This window comes from Drosophila sechellia, chromosome 2R (genome assembly GCF_004382195.2).
Source record: "Drosophila sechellia strain sech25 chromosome 2R, ASM438219v1, whole genome shotgun sequence".
Lineage (NCBI taxonomy): Eukaryota > Metazoa > Arthropoda > Insecta > Diptera > Drosophilidae > Drosophila > Drosophila sechellia.
The window spans coordinates 9,592,988-9,605,378 of NC_045950.1; the positions used below are offsets into that span (position 1 = coordinate 9,592,988).

The 12,391-nt window shown below is 41.9% G+C and overlaps 1 protein-coding gene across 1 annotated transcript in view; it reads right to left on the reverse strand.

Annotated features, from left to right (window-relative positions):
• Positions 1-12,391, reverse strand: part of LOC6609007 (low-density lipoprotein receptor-related protein 6) — a 29,490-nt gene that overhangs the window by 10,726 nt on the left and 6,373 nt on the right. The window lies entirely within an intron of this gene.

Genomic DNA, 12,391 nt, shown 5'->3' on the forward strand with positions numbered 1-12,391 from the left:
TCCCCATTGCTCCCGATGATGATGAAGTTTGCCTGGCTGTCTTGTTTTTTCGTCATTCTCCCTTTTTCTCCTTTTTTTTTTGCTTTCCAGTTTGCCAAATTGTTAATGGTTATCAAGGACGAGATGGGACTTCTCTCCTTTGGCTGCAATTTGAGATCCCAGCCGAAATCGCGAACCTTTTTGGTCTGCTGCTGGTGTTCATTTCGGATTTTTTTTACTCCATTGCTGGGACAGAATATGTATATTGAGCTGATTTTGCTTTCAGCTTAACTACAAGCTTGAAGTTTTAATTAAATAGGACCGAATGTATTTTCTTTGACTAAATACAATAATGTCGAAGTGAAAATTGAAATTATAGACCAGCAACAGTGTGTTAAGCACTCCAGTATCCTGCAGGCATTGAATGCTTTTCCAATTATTACTTTATCCACTTTCTTTTAGAAATAAATTGCAATTTGATTATCTCACAGTAATAAAAGCAACGGCTTAAAAAGCTTTAATCCTACGATTTTAATTAAATTGCACAATAGATGCTCGTGACAACCCTGAAGGAGAGCCAAAAGGGCTGTCCAAAATGTGGACAACCCTGGTTAATCTCGCTACACAGCATCCCTGACAGCTTTAAATTAAAAGCAAAACCACTGACACGAAAATGTTCACACACCTACTTAAAATGTAATCGCCGCTTGCTGCGGAACAGATCGGGGCGCGTAATCCGGTGGAGGAGTAGAGGGAGGAATCTGATGAGGATGTGGATGAGGGATGTGGCTGCGGGGTGCCTGTCTGTGCTCGCCCGATATGACAACTGGCCATTAACGTTAAAATAAATACGCTGCGATGGCCCCGGCCAACGCCAATTGCCAACTAAAAGACTGGAACCTGGACGGATGGCAGCGCGACCATAATGATTGTGTTGCTGAACGCTGGAGGAATGGGTTTGCTGGGCAGGCAAGCAAAAAGCGATGGAGCGTTGAATGAGAAAAATCAACAAGCCACAAATCGTATGAACCCGTCGACGGATGCGGGAAAAATGCTAAATAATCTCTGTGGTGGCGCAAAAAACACACACCAAAATGGAAATCAGCTCCTCCTGGCCCGATAATGTGCATGGAAAATTGTGAGTAGCCAGCAGCATGGCGAATTTTGATGGCATGTCCACTGAAGCGAGTCGAACGGACAAACGGACAACGGGACATGCGGACAACTGGACAACTGGACATACGGACAGGCGAACTCGCGGCAACAGCAACTTAAAATGCATTAAAACTCGGCTCGCAGCATTAACATTTAAAAAGTTAAACATAAACATGACTGCCTGCATCCGGATCCACATCCTCATCAGAGTTCGTTGAGGCAGTTAACAAGCTGCCAGCCACTACTTGATCAAAACAACATTAATAAAACGACGACTGGGAAAACTGCGAATAATAAGCACTTGTATAAGAACTTTAATCTTATGCTTGAGTTCCTCGAATTCACATTATTCTGATTGCATTTCAGGCGGCAATCTATATTTTGCTGGATTAAATATTATTAAATTAATGTAAGGCTAGAAGTCTGTAGAATAAAAACTAATATAAAACAGTATTTGTTTTCTGCCTTTTTTATAGTATAAAATCATAGCAGTGTTGTTGAATTATAATCTAAGCCCGCCCAGCTCATGATGGCATTAAAATTTATGCCAAAATCCCCAGTTCACCGAGAACCCGGAAAGGCAGCCTCATCATAAGACTGAAGGATGCATCTGAGATCATCAGCCCAACCCAGCTCGTTGAAAATTGCCCACAGCCCGATGCTCCTCCAGTCCACCAGCCCACTTATCGGGCAAACATCATCAACTCCAATCCACTCCAGTCGACGACGCGACGCGAAACAAAACGCAATGCGAGTATATAGTAGAGCTCAGTGGATGCAGCTGTGGATTGGAGTTATACAGCGATAGCTATAGCTACGGCTATGGCCGCCAGTCGAAGCCAAAAGTGGAAATTGCAATCGTGCCCGAAAAGGGGCCGGAATCATTTTGCTCAGCCATTGTTTGGGTTTCCTCCTGGACGGAGCAACTCATGTTTTATTTAAAATCCTCAACATTATATTACAATGGGCGGTGGATGGATGCGACGATCTTTCCATTTGCTTGATGGAATGGAGCATTTAAATATTATGCAGATGGATATGCCTGTTCAACCCCAAGCCCGAATTTCTCTACCAGTGTGTGTGTGTATCTGTGGGCATGATGCTAAGCATAACCATCACGAACAAAGCCCCAGAAGACGTGCCCTCAACCAAATAAAATATTGTGGAAAAAAAATGAAGTCATGAACTTTATTTTCTCTCAACTCGTTAGCATCAACACCCATTTTCCCCGCCCCCAACCAGGCAAATCCCCAGCGAAACGCCATTAACTCGCACAGCATGCAATTTGCACGTTCGGAAGGGAAAGACTTGCCAAAACTCAACTCGTTCGCGCTTCGGGGGAGCAGGCAAAAGAAGAAGCTGGCCAGGCTAAAGCTACACCGTAAAAAAAAAGTTCATGTATCTCAAAACTGTACTTGAAGTACAAAAAACAATCATATTTTAAGCTGATGCTGTATTAAAGATTTCTAGACAGCAGCTCTATGAAATTCTCAAGAACCATACCCCCATTCTCTCAGTGTACAGAGCTCCAGAGCTACAGCAACAAAAAGAATTCCCCAAATTGGTGCCACACAGAAAGAGATAGCTGGCTGACAAAAGAAAGAGGCAGAGAGGGTGGGAGGCAGCGAGAGGCAAAGCAGAAGCGTTGTGGTAGGAATCGTGCCAAAACTGTTGAAAATGTTGCACAAACGATTGGGTTTGTTATCTTTTCCAAACGGAAAACGTGCTGTGCCCCCAACAGAAAACAGAAAACGGAAAAAAAAACACACACACCAACGGCAGCAAGACGACACAACATGGAAAAAGGCGCAGACATGCAGCAGCAGCAGCAAACTCTATGCCACAAAGATGCTGCGTTGCAGTTGCAGCATAGCGCCGCTGGAGGAGCATGGCATGGCATGGAGTCCAGAACAAGGTACATCTATCAGTGAAATCGGGGGCGGAGGAGTTACTCTGCTCGTTTTTATTCGAGAATACTTCCTCAGCTCATTGGTTTGGTTAGACGCCTGAGGCTTCAAGGGGCCAAAGACACTCGAGTGGGCCAAGAGCTCTTTGAAGGAGATTCGTTTCTGGAAATGACAGTGGCCCAAAACCAAATCGGCGTCGTTAGCTTGAGCCAGGGGATGGGTGCCGGCTGGGGCGGGTTGCTTCACTCTATTTGAAGGTGTGGAGAGGTCAGTTGCTGCTGCTTTGCTTTGGATTTCTTTGCCAAGCGTCCATCATCAGCCCTTGGGGCCATAGAAATTTGCATCAATTTCAAGTCAAGGAAGACGAACTTCAATTCCCAACAAGAGGCACTTACTCGGTGCTGCTTGGCATATCGAAGCACTGTTATGGCTTGTAAGTGGTCGATCAACTGCGCCAATTATCATTGTGAGAAGGAAATAATATCTCTGCTTCGAGCTATTTGCAAAAATGTTTTTATTTAAGCCACTTTCAACTGCAACTCCTTTGGTTGGTTAGAAATATTTATGGTAATCCTATTTAAGTCCTGTTCCCCTTTGGTTTGACCCAATTAAAAGAAAGTCTTCAGCCATTTTAAATTTAGTTTGGCTGCCAACAAGTTTTAATGAAAATCTGATTAAAAGTTTTAAAATATTCCAGCATGGCTAGCCACTGCACTGTACAGCTTAATTAAAGCTTTAAGTATATTAAAAGTTCTAATTTCTCGTGCAGCAATTTAAGTTGGTCCTGTGCTGATTTGGCGTAGGAAAAAAAAGCATTGTTTGAGTGCTTACTTGAAGCGTAAGCACTTCCTAATTAAATACTTGTGCCAAATACGTGACAACGATGGGCAGAGGACGAAATGCAAGCGCAGCTACTGCTCCTGCAGCCGAAGGATACAAGCCTAGTCAGCGTATAAAGCGCTGCATCATTATCAGCAATGCCAGGATGTGCAGGATATGCAGGGTTGCTGGTTGTGGGGTTGGGCTGTCGAGGAAACACTGTACCCACATGTCAGCAGCCAGAAAGCTGGCGGGGAATGGGCCTGCCAAGCACATGACCATGCTCAATGTTTCTGTTCCGTTCCGTTCTGTTCTGCTCTGGTCTGGTCTGCGTTCTCCTCGGATCGCTTGTGTTCCCATGGTTGTGGCGCACTCACTCATAATCAAGCCGAGGTGGAAGGTAGAAAATGGAGGCGGCCCCGCCCACACAGCCAGCGACGGCACGACTGGGGCCACCACCATTCATATTATTATAACGATGTGGGTTGGTCAGAGGAACAGCAACAGCAGCAGCAGCAAAATCAGCAGAAGCAGCAGCCCCAACAGCCGCATCAGCACACTGAGAAAAAAAAGTACGTGACCCAGATATGTAAAGCCTTCTTAATTAAGACTTCCATGCGAGGTAAAAAAGGTACGATTTTTTTCACTAGGGGAATCCTATTACGATTTTCTTTAATCTAAAATAGATAATATATAATCATTTAGCTACTAACTTGATTTTTGACTCTAGTACTTGCTGTTAACGAACAAAGCTGAATAGATGAATTATGAGCTCAGAATGCTTACAATATTATTCAATATGTAAACATGTATATAATGAGGTGTATCTCAAGCTACAATTTTGCTTAATGAGCTCAACTTTTGATTAATTGCATTGAATTAAGAGCTTAGACAGTTTGGGTCTTCTTTATTAGCAGTGCAGTTCAGCAATCTCGCTTGAAAAATATCGTGTTAATATTTTCTGCAGCCCCACGAACCCTGCCACTTCCACTTCCACCTCCTCCTCCTCGTAGTGCAGTCCCCTGGACCAGACCACTGCCTCATCCACCTAGGATCCGTTAATTTTATGGCAATATGCCTCGTTCGTCCGCCGTACACGAGCATAGTTGTGTAGTTGTGCAGTCGAGTAGTTGTAGTTGCTGCACTCAAGTGTTGCCCATCAAGATTGCGGGGCTGTGTGCCTCGCTGGCTATGAATTCCATTCCCGGCGAATCCGGGGGGCTAACCACCCAGTGGGGCAGTGGAATGGCGGAACTCGGGGAGGAGCAGGTGGGCCATGTACTCGCGCACAGAAAAAATTAAGGAAAATTGTAAATTTAATATTCTTGCGCGCCGGCTTGATGATTTAAATTAATTTGCAGCCAGTTGGGCACGGGCTCATTATATTCATCATGCCAGGGTTTACTTTGTATGCCATATATATGTATGTATATATATAGATATCGATAACGGACTACAACCTTATCAGAACATCTTCCCATTACTGAAAGCAAATTTATCAACAGCAGCTTAAAATATAGGAAATTATTCCCAACTGCTTGCAAAGCATGAAAACATTGAATAATTCGCTTAACAAATTTGCAGTATTATATTATTTTTCCAAACTTTATCCTTTTTATCATATCTATGCGCATATCTCTCCATTTAAAAAGGGAATTCCCTTGCGTTTGTTTATTTACATTTAATCAGTCACCCCTAAGATAAATTTAAATGCTCAACCCCTTTCCTTTCCTTTCCAATAACAAATTAATCCAAATTGTGGTTTACTTTAATTAAATTCCTAATTCCGCCGGAGGCTATGGAACAGATACCCACCCACATGGAAATAGAGGTAACAGCCACCCGGCTGCCCAAATATTTGTCTATCTAAAAAAACAAAAAGCAATGTGAGGGTAAGTTGGTCACGGCGATAAATAAGTTGAGTAAATAAATGCATAAATAAGGGATTGCAGAACGGCCTATAATGCAAGTTCAATATTGGCTGTGCAAGAGGCAATATGTTAATGCAGATGAAGTCTTGTGACAGGCATACGAAATGAGTAGCATCCACATCCACATCCTCATCCACATTCACATTCACATTCACTTGGCAGTTGGCAGCTGGAAGCGAGGCAACAAACAAATTGACATTCAATTAGTTGCCAGCAAGTCGGGCGCGTCCTCGAGAACACACTGCCACAGTGGAGCCTCCACCTTCGTGCCCCGCCGTCGAAGCTGCAGCTGAAGCTGAAGCTGTCAGAAGCAAACATTTGTGCAAAATAAAAATTTGTACATGTGTACAAATAAAGCAACTACAAGTTCGAGGGCCCTGGAATTGCAAATGTAAAAAAATAAAAAATAAAAAAAAAAGGAAAGAGGCAAAATGTCTACAGCAGCAGCGAGTCTGCCAATTGAGACGAGTCTGCCTTCTGGGATTGGGACTACTACACTTGTGGCCATTAGCACCGCATGGCAGATGGAATTGATTTATATTGAATTATTGAGCTGCCTGCCAGCCGCGAAACAAGTATTTGTGCACACTGATTGAAGTGAATTGGAATCGAAAATTTCTACAGCGCCCAACTGACAACGAGATTTACTTTTGGTTAATTGCCACATGCGGTCCAAAGTCTGGGCCATGTATGGAAATATGCTGGCATTCGAGGCGGAGCAGGCCACAGATCCCGAGTTGGTTATAAATTGCAGCATAAATTATCCCGATTCAGTCCTGGGTGTTGTAAAAGTAAATTGCCAAGCAGGAGAGCAGAGCAGCCGGCCAAAGACGCGGCAAACAAATCACCATTGCAATTGGCCCCTTGCCTTGGCCTTTAGGATGCCCAACACCATCTCCACTTGGATACCCATTCCCGCTCCCATCTCCATACCCATCTTGGCCAAAAGGAGCGACCAGCTTTTGCAAATTGATATTTTATTGCCATTTACTTTTTCTCTTAGCTCGATGTTGTGGCTGCTGCTGCGTTTGCCAGACGGTAATTTATAAATCAATTTCAGATTTATGCCATCCCAGGTGGAAAGTGCCGGCTAACTAATTGCTCTGTCACCGATGAAGGCAAACATTCAAGACATCCCAGGCATTACAAATTCATTAACCAGCAGTCAAGTCATCTTTAAAGCCATTAGTCTGGACACAAAACTGAATTGTTGTTATGAAGCCATAATTCCTAGAGAATCCAAGTAGAATCGCATAGAATTTTATGAGAACTTTAACGCTTTCGCAGTTTAACAATATATTTGTTGGCATTACGGAAAATCCGCAAATAAAATATGCATGCTAATTTAAATCAAATTTATGTTTACCACACTTAGCATAACAAAAGTTATAACAAATCCTAAAGAGAACAAGTAACCCAAAACTAGTTGCTTTGAATTTTGGCCAGATTTTGCTTTTCACATGCAAATAAATCGGCCACAATGTTCGCATTCAGTTGACAAATTTAGCATTTTTAACGGAGTTCAGGTGTTTCTATGCCTGCTCCACCTCATCCTCATCATCCAACCATCCATCTATCCATCCTCTTCGTAGCTTATGGGTTTTTTTTTCTGGCCGTCCGTCTGATTTCATTTTAATTATTATACTCGCTTGTTACCCCCTACACGCTTTTATTTATACAAATTCTTTACGCTCGCCGTTGTTGTCTTGTTTTCGTTTTTGTTTAGGGACAAAGCCAGATACACAAACGAGCTTTGGCCTGGCTTTGGTTTTGGATTTGGCCATAAAACAGCTTGTTGTGTGGCGAGTGCGACTGCCGCCTCTAGGCGTTTTGTGGGCACAGCCCAGAAAACAGAAAGAAAAAAATCGTATACAAAACCCAAAGTCGAAAACCCAAACACAATCCTCTCCCGCCGCCACAAAACCAAGATGTGATTAGGGCGGTGGAGTAGGATCTACGTACGTACGGGTATAAACTCTCGGGTTCGCCAGCCAGTAGCGTAGTCCAAGTTCGTGAACAGCTGGGGGAACTCAGGTAGCGCAGGTAACTCTGGAAAACGAGGAGAGCAAACAAGACGTGTCCCAAAACAAGCTAAGCCAAACGATTCCAGCAAGAAGAGATATCGTTACAGTGAGCGAAATTAGTGTGCAGTAGATCGGACTGAAAGTATTCTTCAAAATATGTAAAGAAGCGTGTATCTTATAAATCTATAATCTATTTGCCTTATTTCCGCATTTGAGCAAAATAATTAAACTGATCAAAAAATATATATAATAATATATAATAATAATAATATAATATAAATAATATATATATTTCCAATTAATACAATAAAAATATTGCCAAAGAATCCCTATACTCTGCAAATTTAGAAACAGAATGATTATATTTTGGTTCCTCGATTAAATCTACATTCTTTGGAATTTTATCTATTTTAAACAAAACATTTACTCGATTTTCTCTCAGTGCATACACAAAATCAAGCCATGAAGGCATCTTTTTGGGCTCGTTAAGCACTTGGAGACTGCGGCTCTCGATAAATTTGGCCGTAATCTCGATAATGATTATGTTTGCATTGTTGTTCGTGCCCCTCGCCCCTCTATAAACCCATTGTTTTTAAGATTTGGGTTTTGGGAGGCTCTCTGTAATCGGAGCTTATGCGATAATGAAGTTGTTGTCTACTGGTGTAAAATTACTTTGGTGATATCACAAGGAGTGCTGCCAAAACTTTACTTAATACTACCACCGCTCGTATATCAACATAATGAAGTTCGACATTAATGGCGCAAACGCAACAGGTTATTTACTGTTAGCTGATTTGTTTAAACTTTTAAAGCGTCGAATCTGCTGCCAGCGTATTTAAATGCGCCCCTTTAGTCGCAAAACGTGTTTTTTTTTTCTTTTGCCTCGCGCCAACTTGAGTGGAGTGGAGTTAAGTTGAGTTGACTTGACACCTTCCTATGCATATATTTAACCGCCTGTCCGTTGTCAAGTGAGGTGTCATAAGCGAAATTTATATCGCTGCCATTTGGGGGGGATATACCCCAAGTCTGGATTTTATATTTAAAGACTAGCTTAGCCTCTTTAAAATGTCGGAATTTGCTAACTCACAACTCAAAAACTCACATCCTAGGGCATAAACTTTGATTTTAGCCCAATTAGCAGTGTGTATTCCTTCAGAGTGAAGCAGGCAAATAGCCGGCTGTCCACAGCCAATCGAGTGGCCAAGTGGAAACGGAAACTTGTGGGAGCAGCCACACATCAACGCACCCGGCTAAATAAGCTGTTTGCACCCAGTGCAGCAGGCATGAATGCGAAATTAGTCAAGCGCTCAACTGCATTTACCGTGAAGGTGAGCGAGTGACTGAGTGCCACATGCAAACCCACAAGCAACAACACCACCACCACCATCACAGCCACATGCAGCGCGTTGTTGCAAGCCCAGGCAATTCAATTTCAATATGTGGCAAATTATAACAATTGCCAAGATCCATCGGAGGAACTCACTCACACGCACCACGGCAGCTGTGGATGACTGCTGAACTGAATCGGAGGAGGTGTCCGGGTTCAACGTACACTGGCCAACAGGATGGGGTGTTATGAAACAGCAAATTAGAAAAAATAAGTAGCTTTCTAATGCCTGAAACAATTGTTTATATTTTTGAATTGATGTCTTTTAGCTTAAACTCTGATCTCTATTAGAAAATCTCACTAAGGTTCCAACTTCTAATACTCCATTAAAACTTTTAGCAAAATAATGTTCGGTTACAAAAAAGACAAAGCAAAGTTTTATTTTTTTTAATATTCTTTTTTATGTAGAATCGCTCATCAGTTTATTTTATTAATTTCTTATTTGGATGTTCAAGACTTTTTTCATTTCTTCAATTGTATACTTTAATTATAGTTTATTTTATCATATGCAAACATAAGCTTGTCCCTAAACTTTTGTTAGCCAGTGTAACCGTGCGCAGCACTAAAGTTATTACGCATACCAAAGTTAATAAGCTCGAGTCATGGAAATTGTTATAGCTTTTCTGGCCAATGTTGCTGTTCCTCGGCAAAAATGGCTGCAAATTGTTGGAAATTGGCCGGACTGCGTCGTCAGGTGAGGACAGGAAAGAAAAACCGCAATCCGTTGGGCATATGATATAAGTGTATTCATACCCCATCCAATCCAACTCCAGATATTCCGGACTCACATGCCAATGGAGATGGATCGCTCACAGGTATGGTTATGTGCAGCATGTTGCATGTTGTGGACGGAGCAATTTAGTATCTTAACACGTTACAAATAAATGTCATTATTAAGATGGCATGACATACCACAACCTCGACTGCGAATGTGTGTGCAGAGTACGGGGAAAGCTCAGCAGATACATGTACCCAGCAGATACATCCACGTATCTGCCGAGGAAGTTGAAGTGGAAAGAGAAGGGAACGGATGCTGCGGATGGTATCTCCCTCGTTTGCTGTTAATTAGCATGCTGGGCCCATAAGGGAGAAATTAAACACAAACGGCGAACAATTTGTGTATCAACACATTAGAGAATCATTTGTTGCCCTGCAATAACCCTTTGGACCAACGATTCCGATACCAATGCCTAATGATATGCCATTGGCCCAAACCGGAACTGCCTGGCCATTGCAACAATTACAAATGGGGCCTATTGATAGATATAAACGCACGCACTCGCAGCAGCGGTTTCAATGATTTGTTTGTGCTGCGCTCAGAAACTCTTTTTCCCAAACAAACGACACGCACAAATGAGTTCGACTACACGGCAAGAAAAAGTTGTGGCCACAAAAATATATGCTTAAAAAAATAAAAGGATTTAAAACCAAAGAAATCAGTGTCTTTATAAGATAGTTGTATATTTTTATAATGGATTATAGATTAATATACATTATAATTGTATGGAACTGCCTTATAAAGGAATATTCATTAGGAATATACCGACTTTTCTTGCAGTGCCTGTTTACATTTAATGTGATGTTTACTTTAAGTGTCTGCTCATTTTCGTTGCGTTGGCGTGTTGCAGTTAAATTTCGCATTGCAGTTTTATATGAATTTATGGCAAACGGCTTGATAAACAATTTACATTACACTTTATGGCTTTCGTATTCAGCGAACAAGCCTTTCGAATTTCAAAAAAAAACTTAAAAAAAAAAATTTCGTATTCCAATACCATTCTTTTGGTCGTGTTTTTTACTGACGTTATCGAACTCTTTCCCTTTTGTCCATCAAAAACCATTAAAACTAAGCATGATCCATCTGTGTGATAAATTACTTTTTGTGGTTTTCTGGTTTCACTTGGCTTGTTTTCGACCTATGTATAACTAATGATGCTGATGTATCCAGGAGATTGCTGGAATTCGGCATCGTGGTTTAATTTATGCGTTAGCCAGTGAATTTTTTTTTTCTCTGGCTGCCAGTCTACAAAGTTTTGATTGGCGAAGTTAAAGGATATTCTAAAAAAATAAGCAGCCTTAATTTATCGTTCGACCAAAGTTAATTAAAAAATCAATCGAGGCGTCTTCGCTTGGCCCACAAATCATCCAAAGTGTCACTTAAATTATGGAGAAGCTACCCTCTCCAGGGAAAATCAAATACGATATAAAAAAAAAAACGAGCTCTGGACAAATTAGTATGCACAACAGGTTAAAAATTGACAAACGCCAGTCGAAGAGGCAGCTGCGAAAAAAGAGCAACAGGAAAAATGCCAAATATAGAGAGGGTATAAAATAATAAAAGCCATAAATAAACTTTAAATTGGTTTTTTTCCGCCGTCTAGATAGGAAGCGTGTTCCGAGGTACCAGAGTGAAATAAATTAGCAATTCGTCGAACGGGGAGACTGCTGGGCAGTTGGACTATGAAGAAGAAGGATCTGCCAACGAGCTGCGAATTAATGTTTCCTCCCAGCAATATTAGATAACGAAACCCGAGACTCGACCACAGCCATATGGAGTTCAGATCTTTGGCCAAAAAAAAAATAAATAAAAAAAATAATAATAAAAAAAAAAAAAAAAAAAAAAAATTAAGTAGGAAGGGAACTTGGGAGCCAATGAAACGTAAACAAGAAGGGCAGTCAGAACAATTACACGAAAACAAAGAGCAGTCAAAAGGCCAAAACAAGCCAAAAACCAAAAAAAAAAAAAAAAAAAACCGAAAAAAAAAACAAGGTATAAAGAAGAAAAAGAGGAAAAACATTTCTGGCCAGGTTTGTTGATTGTACGGATATGTGTGGTGGAAGGCATGCTGGGCCTGGCCTCTAAATGACCGGCTTGGCTTGGAAACGAGTCGCAAGTGGCCAAGTGGGACAGGGAGAGGGGGGACTGGCGGTCCAAAAGGGTCTGGGCCATGATTTTGGGCCTGGGTCTGAGCCCGGTCTCGTCTCTTAACGATGTGCATGTTTATGCGCTGCTCTGCTGCGTTGCAGGCAACGCACGAACGCCCAGACATTTAAAGCGGCGGAGGCAGCAACGACAACCAGCAACCAAAAGGAACCCCACCAGCCACTGCGGCCACGAGCAGCGGGAGGCGATGGAGAGGACCGAGTGGGTAGCTTGTTAGCAAGGGAGACAAGGCCAAGATGCCACTT